General features: G+C 40.2%; 2 long non-coding RNA genes and 1 pseudogene across 5 annotated transcripts in view; 1 reads left to right on the forward strand and 2 right to left on the reverse strand.

The window, feature by feature from the left end:
- Window positions 1–22,985, forward strand: part of LOC135268358 (uncharacterized) — a 172,931-nt gene that overhangs the window by 105,542 nt on the left and 44,404 nt on the right. For all 3 annotated transcript variants that reach the window (XR_010336708.1, XR_010336710.1, XR_010336709.1), the window contains exon 2: window positions 11,574–11,652. This is a non-coding gene — a long non-coding RNA (uncharacterized LOC135268358). The remainder of the gene's footprint in view (window positions 1–11,573; window positions 11,653–22,985) is intronic.
- Window positions 11,042–22,985, reverse strand: part of LOC135268359 (uncharacterized) — a 37,873-nt gene continuing 25,929 nt past the window's right edge. The window contains exon 3 of one of the 2 annotated variants that reach the window (XR_010336712.1): window positions 11,042–11,134. This is a non-coding gene — a long non-coding RNA (uncharacterized LOC135268359). Of the gene's footprint in view, window positions 11,135–17,372; window positions 18,132–22,985 lie in introns of those variants that run through there. The other variant, XR_010336711.1, reaches the window with a different exon arrangement.
- Window positions 11,750–15,271, reverse strand: LOC105723023 (leucine-rich repeat-containing protein 59-like; annotated as a pseudogene).

A 22,985-nucleotide genomic window follows, 5' to 3' on the forward strand; every position in this document is an offset into this window, starting at 1 on the left:
AAAACATGGGCAATATACATATAGACTTCATCCTGAAAGAATGAATAGATTTGGGGCAGGTGTGGTGACTCACACCTTTAATCCTAGCACTTTGGGAGGCTGAGGTGGGAGGATTGCTTGAGGACAGGAGTTCAAGACCAACCTAGTGAGATCCTGTCTCTATTAAAACAAACAAAAATAATAATGAATAGATTGAAAATTTAAGTAGAAAATTTAAAATTCAAAAAAGTGCAATAATTAATTTATAATATACTTCAGTAAACATGTAAGCATGTGGAATATTTTCCAAAGCTTTTTGTATTAATACATGGAAAACAATTAATATGGTCTCTCCTAGTTCACAGACAGAATTGGGGTACTCAGTTAAATGGCATTAAAAAGAATATTTTGACAGAACCAAAATGGTTTGACATTTTACCGTCTTGTAAGTTAGTGTCTGAGTTAAGAATATGAACCCTCATTTCTGACTTCCATTTTAGGCCAGCTTCAAGGAACGATGCCTGTAATTAATGGAAACATTGCTGACATTCTGATTTATAATTGTTAATAACACAACAATAGACTTGGTCTGTCAGGTAAAATCTTATGTAAAGGAAAACACTCTAAAGCAAGTCATAAACATCTTAGTCTGAGAGCAACTTGCTAAATAATTCTCGATGTAGTATTTTCATCTATGAATAAACAGAGGGTTTCACATAGCATTATTGCTCTAGTACAAGCTTTACATAATGGTAACAAAAAACTGAGCCTAATTAGTCTCTTCCAGTAAAAGTATTTGAGAAATTTTCCATTGCCCAATACCTTCCCATAATGGAAAATACACTGCATGGAAGGTATGTGTAAATATTTGATTCGTGTTTTACTGATTTCAGTGTCACAACCTATCAATCATTAACATTTCAAAAAACATATACCTGGTTAGTTGTTTCCAAAGTACATTCTCTCTCTGAAGGCTTTTTAGACTCTTAGAATTAGAGAGGTCCCTAGTGAGAACCTAGTCTAATGTTTTAATGTCACAGGTACCAGGCACGGTGGCTCATGCTTCTAATCCCAGCACTTTGGGAGGCCGAGGCAGGAGGAGCATGAGGTCAGGAATTCAAGACCAGTCTGGCCAAGAGGGTGAAACTGTCTTTACTAAAAATACAAAAATTAGCTGGGCATGGTGGTGGGCACCTGTAATCCCAGCTACTCAGGAGACTGAGACAGGAGAATTGCTTGAACCCAGGAGGCAGAGGTTGCAGCAAGCTGAGATCATGCCACTGCACTCCAGCCTGGGCAACAAAGTGAGACTCTGTCTCAAAAAAAGAAAGGAAGGAAGGAAGGAAAGAAAGAAAAAGAAAGAAAGAAAGAAAGAAAAAAAGAAAATGTAAAAACCTCTAGCACAGAGTTGGCCTCAAGCCCCTTATCTGCCAATAACTAACTTACTAGTTTACTTAAGCTGAAATTAATCTACTGGCAATAATAAAAAAAAAAAACCTGGGGTTTAATATTGGTGTCCATAGAAATGTGGTAAGAATTTTTTTTTCTCCAGTACCAATCCAAGGATATTAAAAATGTTTCAATCTGTATTTAAACTTTCCTCATGCAAAATGCTAATAGCCTTACTGTGGTTCTATAATGGTGATTTACATTAATTTACATTAGATGGTAAATGAAAAAAAAAGACACTAAGTATATTAAAATCTGAACATATTTGAGAAGTAACATCAGGAGAACACTAAGAGCTTTGGAAACAGGCTGGGTAGAGAGGCAGCAAAGGGCAGTATTCAGTGCTCTGTATCAGTTTTCTCACATGTAAATTGGGAATAATAACAATTGAGTTGTTTTGAAGATTAATTATAATGACATATGTTTGTTCAAAGTAAAAGAACAGAAAACAATATACCATGCAAATACTTAAAAAAAAAAAAAAGCAGGGTGGTTCTACTAAAATCAGAGTAGACATTATGATAAAAAATATTACCAGGGATAATGAAGAACATTACATTACAATAAAGGGGTGAACTGAAGAAGACCTAGCAATCCTAAATGTTTATGCACCTAAAAACAGAGCATCTAAATACTTAAAACTAAACACTTGTAGAACTGGAAGGAGAAATATATAAATCTACAGTTGAAGTTGTATATATCTACTCTGCTTTTTTTTAGTAATTAATAGAACACATAGAGAGAAAATTAGAAAGGACATGGAAGACAACCAACATAATCTATGTATTTATAGAAAACTCCATGTAATAGCAGCAGAATTCATAGTCTTTTCAAGTGCAAATGTAACATTCACCAAGATAGACCATATTGTAGGTCATACAAATCTCATTAAACTTAACTGAATTGAGATTAAATAATACAAAGTAGGTTCTTTGGCCAAAAGGAAATAGAAATAGAAATTAATAAGAGAAAGATACATTAAAAATTTCCAAATATTAAAAAACTAATCACTATGCTCTTAATAAAATATGAGTCAAAGAAGATATCATAGTTATGATTATAAAATATTTTGAATGAAACAAAATGAAAACAAAACATAATAGGATTTGTGGGTGTGGCCCAAACAGCACTTGGTTGGCAAATTATAATATTAAATGCATATATTTGAAAAGAAGAAAGATCTCACATTAATGATCCAAGCTTCAATCTTAACATACTAGAAAAAAAGGGCAAATTAAGGGTAAAGTAGGCATAAAGAAGAAAATAATAAAAATAAGAGATGAAATAAATAAGATAGAAAGCAGAAAAAAAATGGAATGCAGCACTACTTCTTTGCAAAGATCAATAAAACTGATAAACCTGTATCCAGACTGATGGAAAAAAGAGAGATAGCGAGATAGAGAAAAAGATAACATATTAATATTAGGAATAAAATAAGGGACATCATTACATTTTCTACAAATACTTAAAAAATATAAGGAAATATTATGAATAATTTTGTTTCAATAAATTTGAAAACAGATGAGCTTTGTAAATTCCTTTGAAGCCACAAACTACCAGAGTTTACTCAAGAAGAAATAGAAAATCTGAATGCCTATTAAAATCCATAAAAGTCACAGTGAAAAATTTTTCTGCAAAGAAATCCCAGGTTGCTGGACATAGTGGCTCATGCCTATAATCCTAGCAACTCTAGAAGCTGAGGCAGGAGGATTGCTTCAGCTCAGGAGCTTGAGGTTGCAGTGACCTATGATTGTGCCACTGCACTCTAGCCTGGGTGACAGAAGAAGATCCTGTCTCTAAAATAAAGAATAATAAACAAACAAACCAAAAACCAACAAAGAAAACTCCAGGCCCAGATAGTTTCATTGGTGAAACCTACCAAACATTTGATTTAAAGAAAAAATACTAATTCTACACAAATTCTTCCAGAAAATAAAAAAGGAAAGATCATGTCCCAACTCACTTTATGGGATCAGCATTACTCTAATTAAGACCTTTAAGAAAAAATAAGAAAAAAAAATTCTAATATGTCTCATAAGCAAAGATGCAAAAATTCTTGACAGTATTTTTTTTCCTACTAATCAATGGAATCCAAAGTATTACAAGATTAAATTCAGTGATATATAAAAAGTAATACATCATGTCCAAGTGAATTTATTCTAAGAATTTAAATTTAGTTAAAAAATTTAAAATCCATCAATATACCACATCAACAGACTGAAAATCATATGACCATCTCAACTGATGCATAAGATATATGCATGCAGCTGGGCACGGTGGCTTACACCTGTAATCCCAGCACTTTGGGAGGCTGAGGCGTGTGGATCACGAGGTCAGGAGTTCGAGACCAGTCTGACCAACATGGTGAAACCCTGTCTCTACTAAAAATAGAAAAATTAGCCAGGCATGGTGGCGCACGTCTGTAATCCCAGCTATTCAGGAGGCTGAGGCAGGAAAATCGCTTGAACCCAGGAGGCAGAGGTTGCAGTGAGCCAAGATCGCACCACTGCACTCCAGCCTGGGCAACAGAGTGAGACTCTGTCTCAAAACAAAACAAAACAAAAAACAAGATATATGCATGCATATTTCTTTTCATATTGCTTTTTTCTTTAAAATTAACTTTTAAGTTCAGGGGTACACATGCAGGTTTGTTACATAGGTAAACTCGTGTCATGGGGGTTCATTGTACAGATTATTTTATCACCCATTTATTAAGCCTAGTACCCATTAGTTATTTTTCCTGATCCCCCCTCCTCCCACTCTCTACCCTCTAATAGGCCCCAGTGTGTGTTTTTCCCCTCTGTGTTTCCATGTGTTCTCATCATTTAGCTCCCACTTACAAGTGAGAACACATGGTATTTGGTTTTCTGTTTCTGCGTTAGTTTGCTAAGGATAATGGCCTCCGGCCATGTCCCTGCAAAGGATATAATCTCATTCTTTTATATGGCTGCATAGTGTTCCATGGTGTATATGTACCACATTTTCTCTACCCAGTCTCTTTGATGGGCATGTAGGTTGATTTAATGTCTTCTTCACTATTGTGAATAGTGCTGCAATGAATATACACATGTATGTCTTTATAATAGAATGATTTATATTCTTTTGAGTGTATATCCAGTAATGGGATTGCTGGGTCCAGTGGTATTTCTATTTTTAGGTCTTCGAGGAATTGCCACACTGTCTTTCACAATGGTTGAACTAATTTACACTCCCACCAACAGTTTATGTTTTTTTCATTTAGCTGTGTTTTAATTTTAAATTTATTTTAATCAATGAAAACATTTAAAATAGTATTATTAGCCATAAAAAGGCAGTGCCCTGTCCCTTTTGATTTTTGCTTTCTTGAAAACCATTACAGCCAAGCATGGTGGCTCACACCTATAATCCTAGCACTTTGGGAGGCTGAGGCTGACAGATTGCCTGAGCTCAGGAGTTCGAGACCAGCCTGGGCAACATGGTAAAACCTTATCTCTACTAAAAATACAAAAAATTAGCCGGGCGAGGTGGCAGGTGCCTGTAGTCCCAGCTACTCAGGAGGCTGAGAATCACTTGAACCTGGGAGGTGGAGGTTGCAGTGAAACAGGATTGCCCCACTGCAATCAAGCCTGGTGGACAGAGCGAGACTCTGTCTCAAAAAAGCAAAAGAAAAAGAAAACCATTACAACCATTTTCAATTTTTAGCTGTTTTTTTTATTTACCTTTATGTTTGCAGATAACATGCTTACTAAAATTTTTTAAATAATTATATATATATATATATATTTTTTTTTTGAGATGGAATTTCGCTCTTGTTCCCCAGGATGGAGTGCAGTGGCCAAACTCCGCTCACTGCAACCTCCGATTCCCGGTTCAAGTGATTCTCCTGCCTCAGCCTCCCGAGTAACTGGGATTATAGTGCCTGCCACCACACTCGGGTTATTTTTCAATTTTATTTATTTATTTATTATTTATTTTTGATATGGAGTCTCACTCTGTTGCCCAGGCTGGAATGTAATGGTTCAATCTCTGCTTACTGCAACCTTCACCTACCAGGTTCAGGTGATTTTCCTGCCTCAGCCTCCTGAGTAACTGTGATTACAGGCTCACACCACCATGCCTGGCTAATTTTTTTGCATTTTTTTTTTTTTTTGAGACAGAGTTTCACTCTTCTTGCCCAGGCTGGAGTGCAGTGGCACGATCTCGGCTCACCGAAACCTCTGCCTCCCAGGTTCAAGCGATTCTCCTGCCTCAGCCTCCCAAGTAGCTGAGATTACAGGCATGTGCCACCACACCCGGCTAATTTTGTATTTTTAGTAGAGATAGGGTTTCTCCATGTTGGTCAGGTTGGTCTCAAACTCCAAACCTCAGCTGATCCACCTGCCTCAGCCTCCCAAAGTGCTGGGATTACAGGCGTGAGCCACCGTGCCTGGCCTTTTGCATTTTTTAGTTGAGACAGGGTTTCACCATGTTGGCCAGGCTGGGCTCGAACTCCTGATCTCAAGTGATCTGCCTGCCTCTGCCTCCCAAAGTGCTGGGGTTACAGGTGTAAGCCACCATACCCGGCCAGTTTTCAATTTTAGAGATTATTAATTTGTTTTCTACTAAGGAAGATGAGGACTTTGTTCTTTTTCTCAAACTCTCTCACACACATTCAGATACATGCTTCTCCATGTCTTGCAGGTTCCCTAAAAAGGGTATGTTTTCATTTGATAAATAATTGTTTATATTATTATGTGACGACTAATTATTTTTAGCTAAGCCACATAGTGGCTTACATTACTTGTTCAACTAGTTGTATATTCTAGTTAGTATTGTTCAGTGTTAGTGTTTTGTTTCTGTTGTTTCTTAGTATCCAACCACTAATTTATCCTCAAACTGTACCTATGGACTGAAAAATCTTTTCTGAACAGCCTCACACATCAGATACTCATTTTTGTTTTATTTCCCTGGGAGATACCCTTTCATTTAGCTTCTTGATCCAGCATGGACTGGTTGTTTTCTAAGATTTTTAACAATTATCATTTTGGATTTCTATTTGCCATTATCCCATATTATTTCTTTCTTTTTCTTTTCTTTTATGCTTTTCCTCCTTTGCTCTTATGTTGGCTCTCCTGTTCTCTGCTGTCCTGGTGGGTTTATTTATTTAAAATTTCATAACTGCCATTTTATAGGTATAGTTTTCTTTCTGTGTCTGCAGGCCATTGGTTCCAGGACCTCCCCACAATCCTGCCTCTGGCAGATACCAAAATCCCCAGAACTCAAGTTCCTTATATAAAATGGCATAGTATTTGCATATAACCCACTTACATCCTTCAGTATACTTTAATTCATCTCTAGATTACTTATAATATCAAATACAGTGTAAAATGCTATACAAATAGTTGTTATACTGTAAAAATTTATATTTTTTATTGTTATATTGTTATTTTCTTTTCTATTTTAGCTTGTTAAACACACTTTTAGCCTCTGAGTTATTTTTTTTTCCTGAGTATTTTTGATCCAAGGCTGGTGGAATCTGCAAATGTAGAATCCATGGATAAAGAAGACTCACTGTATTTGGGGTAGAAGTCAAGATAAAAATGTGAATTTTAAAAGAAAAAAACAAATAAAAACAAAACAAAAAAGAATAAGAAAAAAACAAACAACAACAACAAAAGAAAAAAATGCAGATTTACTATGCCATGTAACTGGACCAAATTCGTTAACTTTCCTTTTTTTTTTTTTTAATGATTGGGGGTATATAATATTAGAGGTTGGGCCTGCCTGCTGGCTCTCGCTCCCTCCCTTTCCAGAGAGAGGGAGCAACAGAGCAGGACCTCAAGACACCCTCCTGGATAGCTTGTTAATTTTTCACAAATTTCATTTGAAATACCCTAGAAAGTTGTCCCTATGACTCATGCTTAAAATACTTAATCTTTCATATGACATTTAGTAAATAAGGATGAACTCATGGGAAATTTAGGTATAAGCTAAATTTTAGCTTTTCAAACAAATCTGAGTAGCCAATTCTCTGATAAAGGTATAACATGTCCAGTTGTCCTCTTTGTACATGGTGAGCCTTGTTTTATTTTTTCCTTGTATCACAAACATTTATTTAGGACATTGTGAAATAACATAGTGAAATAGTAATGTTCTATATTAGCACTGTGTCTTTTATCCAGAAGGTTTCCCAAGTACTTTGTAACTTGAAGGAGAGACTGTTTTGTTCTTAATTTAAAAACACCTCATTCTGAGATGAAATATTTTTATTTTATGAGCACAGCTGTACAAAATAATATTTTAATGAAAGAAGCATTCTTTTATAAAACTATGAGAATCAGATGACTATTGCTGACAAATATAATTAACTAGGTTCTTTGAGTTTCTCGTAGGATGGCATCTAAACTTTGTTGGACAACATACTGGATTTCCTACTTTGAGTTATGGAGAAATGCCATCATTTAATTATCAATAACATGTTTCATAGTATTCCCATATCTGAAATTAGCATCTACAAACTAACTCAAATAGGGAATCTCATGAAGACTGCCCAAAAGTTAGAGGTATAAATAAATGAAAGATTTTGACATAAAAGTTATTGTAATATTTATATTTATAGTTTTTAAAGTAATAGAAATTCTAAGATTGTGCCAAGAATATTCTGAAAAATGAATAGGGTGCCAGCAGTTATTTTGACTCCTTATGGTCATTAGTATAAATTAACAGGAAAATAGGTTTAAGAACATTATAATGATTGTATTTACCTGGACAGTAAATCTTGCTAGACAGAACTTTTTATCTTTAGTAAGACATTCAAAATAGTTTTTTCATATATATATTACTAACTTCTAAAAATCCCAAGTTAATCCCAGTAACATAAAGCCAAGTAAGGTAGCAAGACCACATAATCTATTTTGTAGACTACTATTTTGTTTCTAAATATAGCAACACTGCTTATTTGGCAGTCAGACTTCTGGCAACCCAACCTAAACATGCAGCTGAGAATCCAAACATAAATTTAAAAGGCCCCTGAGTGGTCACAATAGATGTCAAAAAAGCCAGAACTTTGTTGAGGTAGAGACATGCCAGCCCTCACATTTAGCAGATATTCCATTACACAGCTGTTTATGAAAACAGAAAGGCCACTATCACTGAGCACACTGACAGCAGAGGCTGCATTAGTTTAGAAAGATTTCCAAAAATGAACAAACAAATTGTTTTGCTGTTAATGGCTATCCAATGTGAAAGTGATACTTGTGGAACTTAACTTTTTTATTTTTTAGTTTTTCGAGATGGAGTTTCACTCTTGTTGCCCAGGCTGGCTCACCAAAATCTCTATCTCCCAGGGTCAAGTGTCAGCTTCCTGATTAGCGGGAATTACAGGCATGCACCACCACACCTGGCTAATTTTGTATTTTTAGTAGAGACGGGGTTTCTCCATGTTGGTCAGGCTGGTCTCGAACTGCTGACCTCAGGTGATCCGCGCACCTCAGTCTCCCAAAGTGCTGGGATTACAGGCATGAGCCATTGCGCCCAGCCGTACTTAACTTTTTTCAACTATACTGAATTTTTCTTGGGTCAAATAAAAACATCAACTCACATCAATTTAACAGCCAGCATTAATTGAAAAGCTCAAGGTCATGTTAGAAATCTTTCAAAACTCATAGGTTAGGAAATAGGATGTATAATGTCTTACATAATTGATGGCAAATTTATCCACTCAACAAACATTTTATTGAGTTCATATTATGTGCTAAGTGCTATTCGACTGAAGAGGATACATTAGTAAAGAAAATCTTTGGGCCAGGCATGGTAGCTCATGCCAGTAATCCCAGCACTTTGGGAGGCTGAGGCGGGTGGATCACGAGATCAGGAGTTCAAGACCAGCCTGAACAACATGGTGAAAGCCTGTCTCTACTAAAAATACAAAAATTAGCCCCATGTAGTGGCACGGGCCTGTAGCCCCAGCTACTCAGGAGGCTGAGGCAAGAGACTCTCTTGAACCCGGGAGGCAGAGGCTGCAATGAGCCGAGATCACGCTACTGTACTCCAGCCTGGGTGACACAGCAAGACTCCGTCTCAAAAAGCGAAACAAAACAAAACAAACAAAAAGAAAATCCTTGACTCCGTGAAACTTATATTCTAGCAGAAGGAGGCAGAAAATAAGCATAATAAATTAATAAATGATACAGGCTGTGAAGTTCTTAAGTATCATGGCAGAGGGAGATAGGTAAGTCTCTGGGGGTGGGAATGTGCTTGCTCTGTTTGAGAAACTGTGAGAAGGCCCATGTTCTGGGCAGAATGACAGGGAGGCTATCCAGTCAGTGAGGTGAGAGAGAGGGCATGCCATCGTGTACACTTTTTTTTCCTTTGAGACAGAGTCTCGCTCTCTTGCCCAGGCTGGAGTGGGAGTGCAGTGGCAGGATCTCTGCTCACTGCAACCTCCACCTTCCGGGTTCAAGCAATTCTTATGCCTCAACCTCCCAAGTAGCTGGAACTACAGGTGCCTGCCACCATGCTTGGCTAATTTTTGTATTTTTAGTAGAGATGGGGTTTTGTCACATTGGCCAGGGTGGTCACGAACACCTGACCTTAAGTGGCTGGCTCTCCTTGGCCTCCCAAAGTGCTGGGATTACAGGTGTGAGCCACCACACTTGGTTGGCATGAGATTCTTTTTTTTTTTTTTTTGAGTTGGAGTCTCATTCTATCACTAGGCTGGAGTGCAATGGCTCGATCTTGGCTCCCTGCAAACTTCACCTCCCAGTTCAAGTGATTCTCTTCCCTCAGCCTCCTGAGTAGCTGTTATTGCAGGCGCCTGCCACCACACCCAGCTAATTTTTGTATTTTTAGTAGAGACAGGGTTTCACCATGCTGGTCAGGCTGGTCTTGAACTCCTGACCTCAGGTAATCAGCCTGCCTCAGCCTTCCAAAGTGTTGGGATTACAGGCGTGAGCCACTATGCCTGGCTATGAGATTCTTATATAGGAATATCTGCCCCGCACATGGCACTTTTCCATGGAAGCTACCCATGTCCAGACCTTGCATCAGCTCAACTGTTTTGGACAAAGTGACCTCATCCTTTCCCTCCTTCCAGCTTTCCTTTGGTTATCTAGAGGGAACTGGACTCAAGCACAGTCAGCCATGGCATGCTAGTCCTTCAAAAGTGGGCCTGGGAAAAAAACTCTCCATCTACATATTTTTGTGCTGATTCAACCAGAGTCTTCTCATTGATTTAACTGAGAGGAATGAAAACCAGTTGATCACAATAAGAGAAAGGGACAGACAGGAGCAGGTATGTTAACAGTGGAATGTTAAAGTAAGAAAAATTCATGAGGTCCTGCTTTTCAGATCCTTAGAGAAGTTTAAAAATCTGAATGGCCTTTTGGTTTCTGCCTCTATGAGGCAGACTCTAAATGATTCTTGCTTTCCCTGAGTTCCATGTACGTGTGAACTTACATTGCTATCACTCCTCATGTTACACTACTTCAGATAAATTGAATACATGTCGATTCCTTACATATAAAGAGCATAATGGAAATTATAGCCGCTTGTGTAATAGTCTTCTTGCATTTGTAATCATCTATCAATGATTTTAGGCTATCACACATTGAGAAAGATTTTCACTGTCTCATCATTAATGTGTAGTGGAAAAGAACACAGAATTTGAAGCTACCTGCCTGAGTTCAAATGCTAGTTCCATCCAGCTGTGTGATCTTAGGCAAGCAATGTAACTTGTCTGTTTCCATATCTATTAAAAAAAGAGAGAGAGAGAGATAACACACTTAGAGTTGGTGAGAAGATTAAATGAGTGAATACTGAAAGCTCTCAGATAGCATCATCATCCAATAATCAAACAAGTCATTATTTCTAAATGATAAAAAAATTATCTAGGTGACTACTATCATGAATTGGTTAACTGTTAGTTAGGACAGTGGTATTCACTGTTTAATTACTTAGATTCCTTCAAAATAGTTAAGATAATTCCCATACCCTATTGGCATGTTTCATAAAGGTCTCATTACACTTTTTTTTTTGGTGACAGCTGATCATTTAGTAGAAAAGAGCCTTTACACAGCTTTGTATAACAACTAGAAATGGCTATGTTTTCTTTCTCCCCACCTCCAGCTATTCCTTTAGGCATGCAGGTAATTGTCCCCCCCTCCTCCCATTTCTCCTCATTCCACCAGGGAACCTTGACTAAGGAATGAAGAAGTCCTATATAGAGGAGGTCTCAAGTACCAATCTGCAGCCATTTGATGATGGCAGGTAGGTCTGATGTGAAAAAGACTTTGTGTCCAGCAGAGCCCAATTCCATAGGAATCCAAGCTCCAAGTCTGGGAGGTAGCAGGTGCTGGGGACAAGCTCACTGCTGAGAGTCGGTCTGGAGGACCCACTGGAGGATCTTATGGCGGCGCAGACCCTGGACCGCATTGTCATAGATGGTGTTCACGCTGGTGCAGAGGGGCTGCTGCTGCAGCCCTGTCACCTGACAAGCAACCAGCCCTCCCGCCGCACAAAACAGCAGCTTCAGCACAGCCCAGGGACGAGTGTGCTTCCGGGGTGGTGGCTTGCGGGGGCAGGAGCCGAACATGATCTGTTTCCTTCGTTGGTTTCTTCTGCTGCCGCTTGGCTGCTTTGAGGGCATCATACTCCTTTTTCCGGCGCTCCTTCTCTTCCGCCTTCTCTCGCTTCCACAGTTCCTTCTCCCGAGCTTCCTTAGCTCGCTGCTTGGCCTCAGGCTTCTTCTCCGACTCTCGTTCTGCTTAATTCCAGGCCCGCTGCCTCTCCCGCTCCTGACTGCCTGCTCGGCCTGCCTGGGCTGTGGCGCCTTGTTTGCACACTGCTTCCATTGCTTCTCACCCAAGCAGCCGCCTGCCGCGGAGGCCCGGCTGGGACCCGGGGAGGGTCATCCTTCGGGTGCAGCCACTTTCGGTTGTTGAGCTGAGCAGGGCTGACAGGTGACAGCCTGTTGTTGAGGACAGCCAGGTGCTGGAGGTCGACCAGACCCCTGAAGTCCGCCCAGCAGCTGCTGTGGCTTGTTCTTCTTCAGGTCTAGCTTCGCCAGGCGTGTGAGGCCACAGAAATCAGAAGGTAGAATAGCCAGTTTATTACAAGATAGATCCAGTAGGGTGGCTATTGGAAGGGCAGCCAGCTCCTTGACGAGAACTTCATACAGGTCGCTGAGGCTCAGTTCCGGTCGCTAAGGGCCTAGGTCCTGGTGATGCAGGCTGAGCGGGCCTGGCTCATGGGTTCCAACGGTGGGGGAAAGCAGCCAAAATGCCTCTGGTCAGTTCAGCGGGCCCCCACCCAACCAACCTACGGTGCCTGGAGCCCTCCGTCGCCTCTGATGCCTACACCTTGTTAATTGCAGAGAAACATGTTAAAACTCATGCTTTGAATGAAGAGACCTCCCAAACAGGCTTTGTGTGAGCAACATGGCTGTTTATTCACCTGGGTGCAGGTGGGCTGAGGCTGAAAAGGGCTTCAGCGAAGAGCGGTGGGATACGAGTTGGTTTTATAGACTGGGGCAAATTTTGGGGGGAGGGGGCAGGGGTGTTACGAGTAAGATCAGTTACAGTGGTGGGAGTAGGGGCAAGGAATATACATTACCATAAGTTCAGTTACAATGGCGGGTGGGGTAAGGCGTAAGAGTAGTTAAGATGGTAGGGGTGGGCACAGGGATATTCACAGAGCAAGAACCGTTAAGATGGCAGGGTGGGGTGAGGCGTATTCACAGTATCAAAGCAGTTAAGATGGTAGGGTGGGGGGAGCCATCTTAACCAGTGAAAGCTCCTCTGGGCTATCAGGGATAATGGGGAAGGCAGGCGGGGGTGGGGCTGGTGATCAGCCAAGGCAGGCAGGACTTCAGACTTTCTATCTCTGGGCTTGCACTTGGAGGCCTGACAAAACATATCTAGGGAAAGGAGAAACAGGCAGTCTTAGCTTTAGAGTGCCTGCTCTATACAGGAAGGACGTGTGTTTGGTGGGAGGGAAAGTGATACCCAGAAAAACCGGGTTCTTGTCACATGACCAGGAAAATTTAGGCACACAGACACATTGTAGGATTTACTGGGTGAAAAGAAAAAAGGAAAAGAGAAATTCTAAGAAAGAGTCCTGGTTAGCAGGTTCCCCGCCTCACAGATTGAATCACAGGTCACCACAAAGGAACTGAGGAGGCCATGCTCCTCCCCCTGCAAATGGCAGCTGGAACTTCCAGAGGCTCTACCCACTCCTCCTAGGGCACATGTGGGCATTATGCAGAATCAGTTGGGAAAGGGCGGGCTTCATCTGGGTTTCAGCCTTTAGACTGCTTTTTCAGTCTTTAGACTGTTTCAGGCTTGAAGGCAGGGTTTCCCCAGGGACCCTTGAATGCCTGCTGTCTCTATCAATACTGACATTCCAAATAACTCAAAATATGCTCACGAATAGAATCTGGGCTCCATGACGACTTCAAAGACTGTTTTAGTGGTGGAGGAGCCTATGTTTGTTTGTGTGGAGTCTCACTCTGTCTCCCAGGCTGGAGTGCAGTGGCACAATCTCGGCTCACTGCAACCTCCACCTCCCAGGTTCAAGCGATTCTACTGCCTCAGCCTTCTGAGTAGCTGGGATCACAGGCGACCACCACCAAGGCTGGCTAATTTTTTTATTTTTATTTTTAGTAGAGATGGGGTTTCACTATGTTGGGCAAGCTGGTCTTGAACTCCTAACCTCGTGATCCCCTCGCCTCGTACTCCCAAAATGCTGGGATTACAGGCATGAGCTACTGCACCCGGCCTATTTTATCCTGTTCAAATGCCTTAAGCCTAAATTCTGTTTGGTTTGTTATTAATACCACTACTGCTCGTTTTATTTATATTTTTCTGAGGTAACTGTCCCCATACATTCATTATGAATATTTCCTTATCATTTTCAATTGCGTCTGTTATTAATGTTTGTTTTTGACCTGTTTCTCATTTGCTGTGATCACTGATGTTGTCTTATCTCTGTCAGCTTATTTTGAACTTTGTCTTTTCTTTTTCTATGTGAGTTGAGATTTATTTTGGCTCTATTTTCCCCCTAATTATTTGAAATGAAATAAGCTTTTTTATTTAACTTACCTGTAAATCTTTTAAAATCAGCTATTTTCTCAAAATCAAGAATAAAATCATGTATTCTGACTTCCCGGGATATAGAATGAAGAACTCTCCTCTTATTTCCTATTATTTATTTTTGAGATGGAGTCTCCTTCTGTTGCCCAGGCTGGAGTGCAGTGGCGGAATCTCAGCTCACTGCAGCCTCTGCCTTCTGGTTTCAAGTGATTCTTCTGCCTCAACCTATCGAGTAGGTGGGATTACAGATGTGCACCACCACATTTGGCTAATTTTTTGGTTTTATTAGTAGAGATGAGGTTTCACCATGTTAGCCAGGCAGGTCTTGAACTCCTGACTTCAAGTGATCAGACCGCCTAGGCCCCCTAAAGTACTGGATTACAGGCATGAGCCACCGGACCTGGCCTTATATCCTATTCAATACTTCATTCTTTCCTAATTATCAATAGGGCATTTTATTTGATGATTAATTTTTTTTAACCATTACAGGTCTTCTCTAGTACTTGTTCTTTTTTTTTAAATTGAGACAGGGTTTCACTGTATCCCCTAGGCTGGAATCCAGTGGTGCAATCATGGCTCACTGCAGCCTTAACCTCTTGGGTTCAAGCAATCCTTCTACATAAGCCTCTCAATCAGCTGAAACTACAGGAGTGCACCAGCCTGTCCAGCTAATTTTTAAATGTTATAAAAATTTGTTTTTTAGATGGGGTTTCCTCATGTTGCCCAGCTAGTCTTGAACTCCTGGGCTCAAGTGATCCTCCTACCTTGGCTTCCCAAAGTGTTGGGATTACAGGCATGATCTACCACACCCTGCTAGGTCTTCTCTTCTAAGAATTATTTCAGTACTTGCACTGTTTCATAACAACATTAACAAAATATCATCCTATTTTATAATTGATTTACATGCTAGTTTACTTATTAGTCATCCTTATTTTTCCATTAGAATGTTAGTTTTATGAAGGCAAGTATCTTGTCTATTTTGCATTATTTTAATCCCCAGTGCTTAGGGCTGTGACTGGCATGTATTAGGCCACTAATACTTGGCACATAAATAATAGTTGAATGTGTGAATAAATGTCCTTTTTATAAGAATGTCTTTTTAATTTTTTTTTTTTTTGAGACGGAGTCCCACTCTGTCACCCAGGTGGGAGTGCAGTGGTGAAATCTTGGTTGACTGCAACCTGTGCCTCCCAGGCTCAAGTGATCCTCCCACCTCAGCCTCCTGAGTAGCTGGGACCACAGGTGCATGCCACCAGACCAGCTAATTTTTTGTAGTTTTGGTAGAGATGGGGTTTCACCACTTTGCACAGGCTAGTCTCAAACTCCTGATCTAAAGCAATCCACCTGCCTTGGCCTCCCAAAATGTTGGGATTACAGGTGTGAGCCACTGTACCCAGCCTATGTCTTTTTATTCTTCAAAACTGTGGAGTTCTTGGGTGTCCAAACCCAATAAATGTGTTCTGAATCTGGGACAGTTCACTCTCTGCCTTTGTGTTAATTCTGAGCCTTGCTGTCTGGGGAATGGTGGCAATTGCCTTTTCTTTTTCAAAGATAGGCAGGGTTCTATGAAGGCAATGGAGAAGCGGAAACATGTAGAAAACTGGGGGTGAAGGGTTCCTGGTCACCACAGCCACTATACTTGCAAATGAAGTGAACCCATTCATTTATTATGAAAACAGTTGATTTTGAGGTAATGTGTTGTTAATAACCAATGCTACATGGTTGTTTTAGAAAAGAAACATTCTGGCTGGGCATGGTGGCTCACTCCTATAATCCCAGCACTTTAAGGCTGAGGCAGGTGGATCACCTGAGGTCAGGAGTTTGAGGCCAGGCTGGTGGCCATGAGAGAGATATGCACATATACGTGTGTGTATGGGGTTGAGTAGGAAGCTGTATAACAGGTGGAGGGAAATGGCAAGGTGTGTCGTCCAGCAGAAAACTGGGTCCTCCTTTGTTAACTCCAGGATCTTCTAAGCATATTATTTCCTAGGGACCATCCTACTCCTTTATCTATCCATCCATCCATTATTCATCCATCATCTACTCACCAATCCATCCAATGGATATACCAGAAATTTTTTTGAGCCCCTACATTGTCCTAGTCTTGGAGCTACAATAGTGAATACAATAAAGTCCTTGTTCTCATAAAGTTTACACTTTAGTAGAAAGACAGAAGTACATAGTATCTCATTTGCTAATAAAAGCTTTGAAGAAAAATAAAGCCATGTAAGGAAAAAGAGACTGAAGATGGTGGTAGGCCTGCTTTACATGAGGTGGTCAGCAAAGTTCTTCCAGGAAATGTGACATTTGAACCTGAAGAAAGTAAGGTGTGAACTTTGTGGGTTTTGGAGGAAAATGCTCCAGTCAAGGATTAAAACACACACACACACACACACACAAAGAGCAGTATGGCTAGAGCAGAGTGAGCCAAAGGACAGACATTAGTGATGAAGTCAGGAAGTGAGAATAGTGGTTTTTGTTTTTTTTTTAATTTGGTTGATGACTCAATAAAATATATTATAAAACACATACATATTTTTAAAAGTGAACAAAAACTTTTGTGAAACATTTACTATTTTTACTTGCTATGCATTCTAGTATTTTCTATTTTATTCAATTTAATATTAAATATTCAATTCAATTTGATTTTTAAGAAGATACTAAGTGTGACCCACTACATTAATTTTATGACCCATGAATGAGCTATGATTCATGGTTTGGAAAATTCTGATGAGGCTTTGTTGACCTGGTCAGGGTTTGGATTCTATTGAAAATAAGGAATTATTACAGATTTTTAAGCAGAGAAGTAACATGATCTAACATATTTTAAAAGAATTATTTCAAGGTGTTGTATGTATAACAACCTTGTGGGTGGGTGGGTGAGGGGCAAAGGAGGAAGCTCGGAGATGTGTCCCTTCAGTTCTTTCTATAACTACATATCACCATTAGTATTCATCAAACACCTTTTATCACATGCTAAGGACGGGTAAATAACAATCACCTTTTACATAGAAGTTTTATAGTTTATCTTACAATGGATTAACACATGCAAAACTTGACAAAATTGGTGCTCAGTAAACTTCAATTTTCTCTATCCTTAAGCCTTAATGGAATCTTCTCTTTGGCTGAATAAGGTTGATCTGAACAGAGTTCAGTTTCTCTACAAATCTCATTTTGTTGTTGCATCTTGGTTGGCCTCAGGCTGTGTTCCTTTGATGCCACACTTATCTTCTTGTATCTGCACCTGCACAGCCAGTGTCCTCTGACTCAGATGGCATCTCCATCATGGGTCAGGGTTTTCTGTCCTTGATAAAATGTCTCGAGGCACATGATAATTTTGTTATTGCTGCTGATAGCAGACAGATCCTTAATTGTGTACATCTTGGTCTTGAATACATGTAGCCAATGAATGCAAAAACTGCTTTTTTAAGGAGAAAAGTTTCTTTGGCAAAGAAGGGATAAAAGGAAAAGCTCCTGTGGAACTCTTTTAACCCAGAGGGTGCCTGATATTTGCTGTTTCTTTCTTATGATGTACCTTCCATCTTTCTTCATTCTGCTTTGTTTTCCTGACAGGCTGACTTTTGTGAACTCTCCCAAAGTCTCCCTTCCTCTCTGGTTTCAGGTTGGGTTTGGCCAATGGGAGGCATCTGTGGAGATCTGATAATGAGAGGAGAATGGGTTTAAGGTATTTATTGCTTCAGCTTCCTTTTTGTTGGGTTGCCACTGACTAGTTTTGTCTCTCTGCTCAAGGTCACAACTTTTTTTTTCTTTTCTTTTTAGTAGAGACCCCCATTTCACCATGTTGGCTAAGCTGGTCTTGAACTCCAGACCTCAGGTGATCTGACCACCTTGGTCTCTCAAAGTACTGGGATTACAGATTTGAGCCACCATGCCTGGCCCAAAGTTCACTTTTTTTTTTTTTTTTTTTTTTTTTGAGATGGATTCTCGCTCTGTTGCCCAGGCTGGAGTGCAGTGGCGCCATCTCAGCTCACTGTAACTTCCACCTCCCGAGTTCAAACAATTCTCCTGCCTCAGCCTCCCAAGTAGCTGGGATCAAAGGCACCCACCACCACGCCCAGCTAAATTTTTGTGTTTTTAGTAGAGACGGAGTTTCACCATGTTGGCCAGGCAGGGCTCGAATTCCTGACCTCGAGTGATCCTCTCACCTTGGCCTCACAAAGTGCTGGGATTATAGGCATGAGCCACTGCTCCTGGCCAGGTCACAACTTCTGAGGGGGCAGTCCTCTGTGACAACTACAGCTTTTCTTCGTGGGTTCTAGTAACTCTCTCTGATCCTTCAGATTAAGGGGTGGTAATGGCTCCTAGTTATTCTGCATCCCAGGGAGCTGCACCAGCCTTTGTTTCTCTCAGCACTGCCTACTCCTTTGTAAAAAAATGTTTATTAAACTCTCCTCAGTTTTTCCATTTGGTACCTGCTAGTCCTGTGACTAGCTACACAGAGGTTCCTCCACAGGGAGAGCTGGATGGGCGAGTATACAACTTTTCTACTGAAAATACTTAAAGCTGTTTAAATATCAGAGATAACTTTGTCTTAAAGTACCAGAAAAGGGGACTCTCAAATTAATCTATTTGTTTGTCTATGGCTATCAACACATGAATAGTCATGGTCTATATGCACCTATTCTAAGCAGAACTGGTAGTATTATTTTGAAGAGACAGTGTTTTATATTAAGCCTTAAATGTCTGTGTGTATATCCACAACTAGGCAGAAGTTCCTTAAAAAAATTATCTCAATTGGCAAAAGTGGTAGTTGGATGTGACTGAATAAGAGATTTCTAATTGTGCAACACATTGAATACTGGTTCACTGTGAATCACAGCTATTCAGTGAGAAAGATTACTGGTTACAGGCAGCATACAATCATATTTAGAGCACAGATTTTGGAGTGAGACTTCCAGGGTTCAAACCTGCCTCTGCTATTTATTAGTTGGGAGGCTTTAGGCAACTTGGTATCTCTGTGCTTCAGAGTCCCTGTCTTAAAATAAGAAAAAGAGATTTATCTAACATAGTATAGTTACAAGAAATAAACAAGTTAATTCATCTAACGTCCTTAAAATAGTGTCTGTTGCTAAGTATTTAATTACTCTTATTTATTTGTATTATCCTGAAAGTAGACAGGAAGTTTCTGGGACAGAGATTGATTATTATTACTTAAAGCAATAATTTTATTTGTTATTCACTCCCCCGACCCCTCACTTTCCCCCTTCTGGGATAAATGAGAGCAAGATGGATAGGCTTACACATGGGGGTGTGTGGGTTTTACCGTGAGAGAGAAGTCCTAGAAATATGAATCTTGGAGCTTAAAGGAAAGCGATGTCTCTTCATTATTTGAGAAAGGGAGGGATACTTTTGCTCTTTACAATAAGGAAGTTCTCTGTGGGAAAAGAAGGATAAAGATCCTAGATTTTTATCTTTTAAAATGTAAGTACATGTCTCCAAGGGAAGATAAGACAAGTGTCTCTAAGTTTACAGTTCCTGGAATGTCTTTATTATGGCTTTGGGTCTCATCTTTTCCTAGAAGTGTAAACACATACCTTTGGGTAGGTAAATCTTTTACTATTTAGTAATCTTTTGGGTTTAAGGCTGGTTTTTAACCTAAGTCCCAGCAAAATTTTTCTAGAAAACTCTGTGGAGAAAAACTTATTTCTGACACCTGATACATAGCAACCCTATATAAATGTTAGTTATCAGGATCTTGTGAGTGAACAGAAGGCATAGAAATTGCAGGTAACTTTTGAGGTTTATTTCTATCTGGGAGTTGTTTGATAAACTTACTGGCTTTCTCTGTCTCTGTACTACATTAACGCTGTTTCTTTTCTTTTTTTTCTTTTTTTTTTTTTTTTTGAGATAGAGTCTTACTCTGTCACCCAGGCTGGAGTGCAGTGGTGCAATCTTGGCTTACTACAACCTTTGCCTCCTGGGTTCAAGTGATTTTCCCACCTCAGCCTCCTGAGTAGCTGGGACCACAGGTACCCACCACTACACACAGCTAATTTGTGTGTGTGTGTGTATCTATCTATATATATATTTTTTTTTAGTAGAGTCGGGTTTACACCATGTCCGGCAGGATGGTCTTGAAATCCTAAACTCAAGTGATTCGCTGTCCTCAGCCTCCCAAAATGCTGGGATTACAAGTGTGAGCCATTGCACCCAGCCAATGCCCTTCTTTAATGAAATTCAAAACTTCTGAAAGTTTGTTGCAGAATCTAAGATAATTTACAATCGTAATAATCATGAATATAAGATGTTACATTTAGTTAGTTAAAACCAATCACTTAGCATAAATGATCTAATTTAAAACTTTTGGCAATTTCATAAGATACTTAATATCTATATTTTACAGAATGGAAGAGTAAACCTCATGAGGATTAATTATTTTGCCAAGGTCATAGTAAGTGGGAAAGCTAGAATTCCACTTCATGTTTATATGACTTCAAAACTCATATTCTTAACTGATGCAGTTGGAAGCACAATTTGTTTCTTCAACAGGAAAATCATAGAAGTCCTCCATTCTGTTGGCTGGAAGATGTCAACATCTGGGAATCAGAGGCACTGTGAAATACAGTGCTATTTCTCTTCTGCATGGCCCCTGCATGGCCGCAAAGAAACACACTCAGGTTTTGGCTTCGTGCCCTGAACCCAGACAGGTACACTGGTGAAGGCTTGGCTCTGAAGGCCTGAATTTGGAATCAGAAGACCTGGCTTTACTTTCTGGTTCTACTACTTAATAATTTGGTGACTCAAAGCAAGGTGGTTATTGTCTTTCAACTTCTGATTATGCATTTGTAAAATGGGGATGAAAATGCTGGGGTTGCCTTACTCACAGGGCTTACAGGGCTATTTGTGAAGATCAAATGGGATAATGTATGTGAAAGCACTTTGTAGACTACAAAGTTTTTAGAAGAGGAAGGTATTATTTACTCACTAGTAGACATATATTTTGCCAGGCACTGAGTTAGTTGAAGGCAGTAACAAAATGAGTAAAACATGATCATTCAGGTTGCTTTTTTTTTAAGATGGAGTTTCGCTCTTGTTGCCCAAGCTGGAGTGCAATGGTATGATCTTGGCTCACTGCAACCTCTGCCTCCCGGGTTCAAGTGATTCTCCTGCCTCAGCCTCCCAAGTAGCTGGGATTACAGGCATGTGCCACCATGCCTAGCTAATTTTGTAGTTTTAGTAGTGACAGGGTTTCTCCATGTTGGTCAGGCTGGTCTCGAACTCCCAACCTCAGGTGATCCACCCGCCTCAGTCTCCCAAAGTGCTGGGATTACAGGCGTGATGCCCAGCCTCAGGTTGCTATTTAAACAACTCTTAATTATAAATCATATGTGGTAGACAATGTTAAAGCACCCACCAAATATTCATATCTTTAACCTAATCATATATTTGTTCAGGATGCCATGTGCCTGACCTCAGGCAGTGGATCATAATTTGTTCACATTGACATGGCTTCCCTGTTCTCTGCTTTTCTGCCTCCTTTGCAGTTAAAATTCTATATGTATTGGTTGGACTCTTGGCAGGGAACATAATTTTACTCTGATGATCAATTTAAAAGATTTTAGGCTGGGCGTGGTGGCTCAGGCCTGTAATCCCAGCACTTTGGAAGGGTGAGGCAGGTGAATCCCTTGAGGTCAGAAGTTAGAGACCAGGCTGGCAAACATGGTGAAACCCCATCTCTACTAAAAATACAAAAATTGGCCAGGCATGGTGATGCACACCTGTAATCTCAGCTACTTGGGAGACTGAGGTGGAGAATTGCTTGAACCCAGGAGGCGGAGGTTGCAGTGAGCTGAGATTGCACCACTTCACTCCAGCCTGAGAGACAGAGCGAGACTCCATCTAAAATTAATAAATAATAAAATAAGATTTTAATGATGATCCACTCACAGAGATATGGGCAGGGTTAAAGATATCAGTGAAGCACCCAGAGACCAACTGTTACCACCCAGGGCCTGACAAAGCAAGAGATGGAAGGTTACCAGAGCCCAGAGAGGGTTGGAGACTTGGAGAAGGGAGTCTAGAAGCTGGGGACATGACCACTCCCAGAATTCTGCTGAAATGCGACAAAGGGGAGAAACAAAAAAGAAATCCCCTGATTTCACTCAACACACACCCTCCAATCTTTGTTCACGTCTCTTGTTTGACCTGACCAGAAGCCATAAGGCAAAGAAGCTTAACATCTGACATCATTTCTATCAGTAAGATGTAGAGAGAAGTCTGTTGTAGGCATTTCTGGGAAATTTTGGCTTTCCTGATGGAAGTTCTCAGGTATGGATGACAGTTCCCTTTATTCCTCTTTTCCTCCCTTCCATGAATGAGGATGTGATCACCAGAGAGTGGCAACCATATTGTAATCATGAGGCAGTAGGCATGAAGGCAAAGGACAACATGCCAAGTGTGTTGGAGGAGAATAATAGGAGGACCCTCGGTCTCCAGTGGCCTTGTTGAACAGTTGAGTCAGCTCCTATAATCCCTGTCTTCAGACTTCCT

Source organism: Aotus nancymaae, unplaced genomic scaffold (genome assembly GCF_030222135.1).
Source record: "Aotus nancymaae isolate 86718 unplaced genomic scaffold, 86718_ANA_hifiasm-v0.15.2.pri h1tg000040l, whole genome shotgun sequence".
Taxonomy (NCBI): domain Eukaryota; kingdom Metazoa; phylum Chordata; class Mammalia; order Primates; family Aotidae; genus Aotus; species Aotus nancymaae.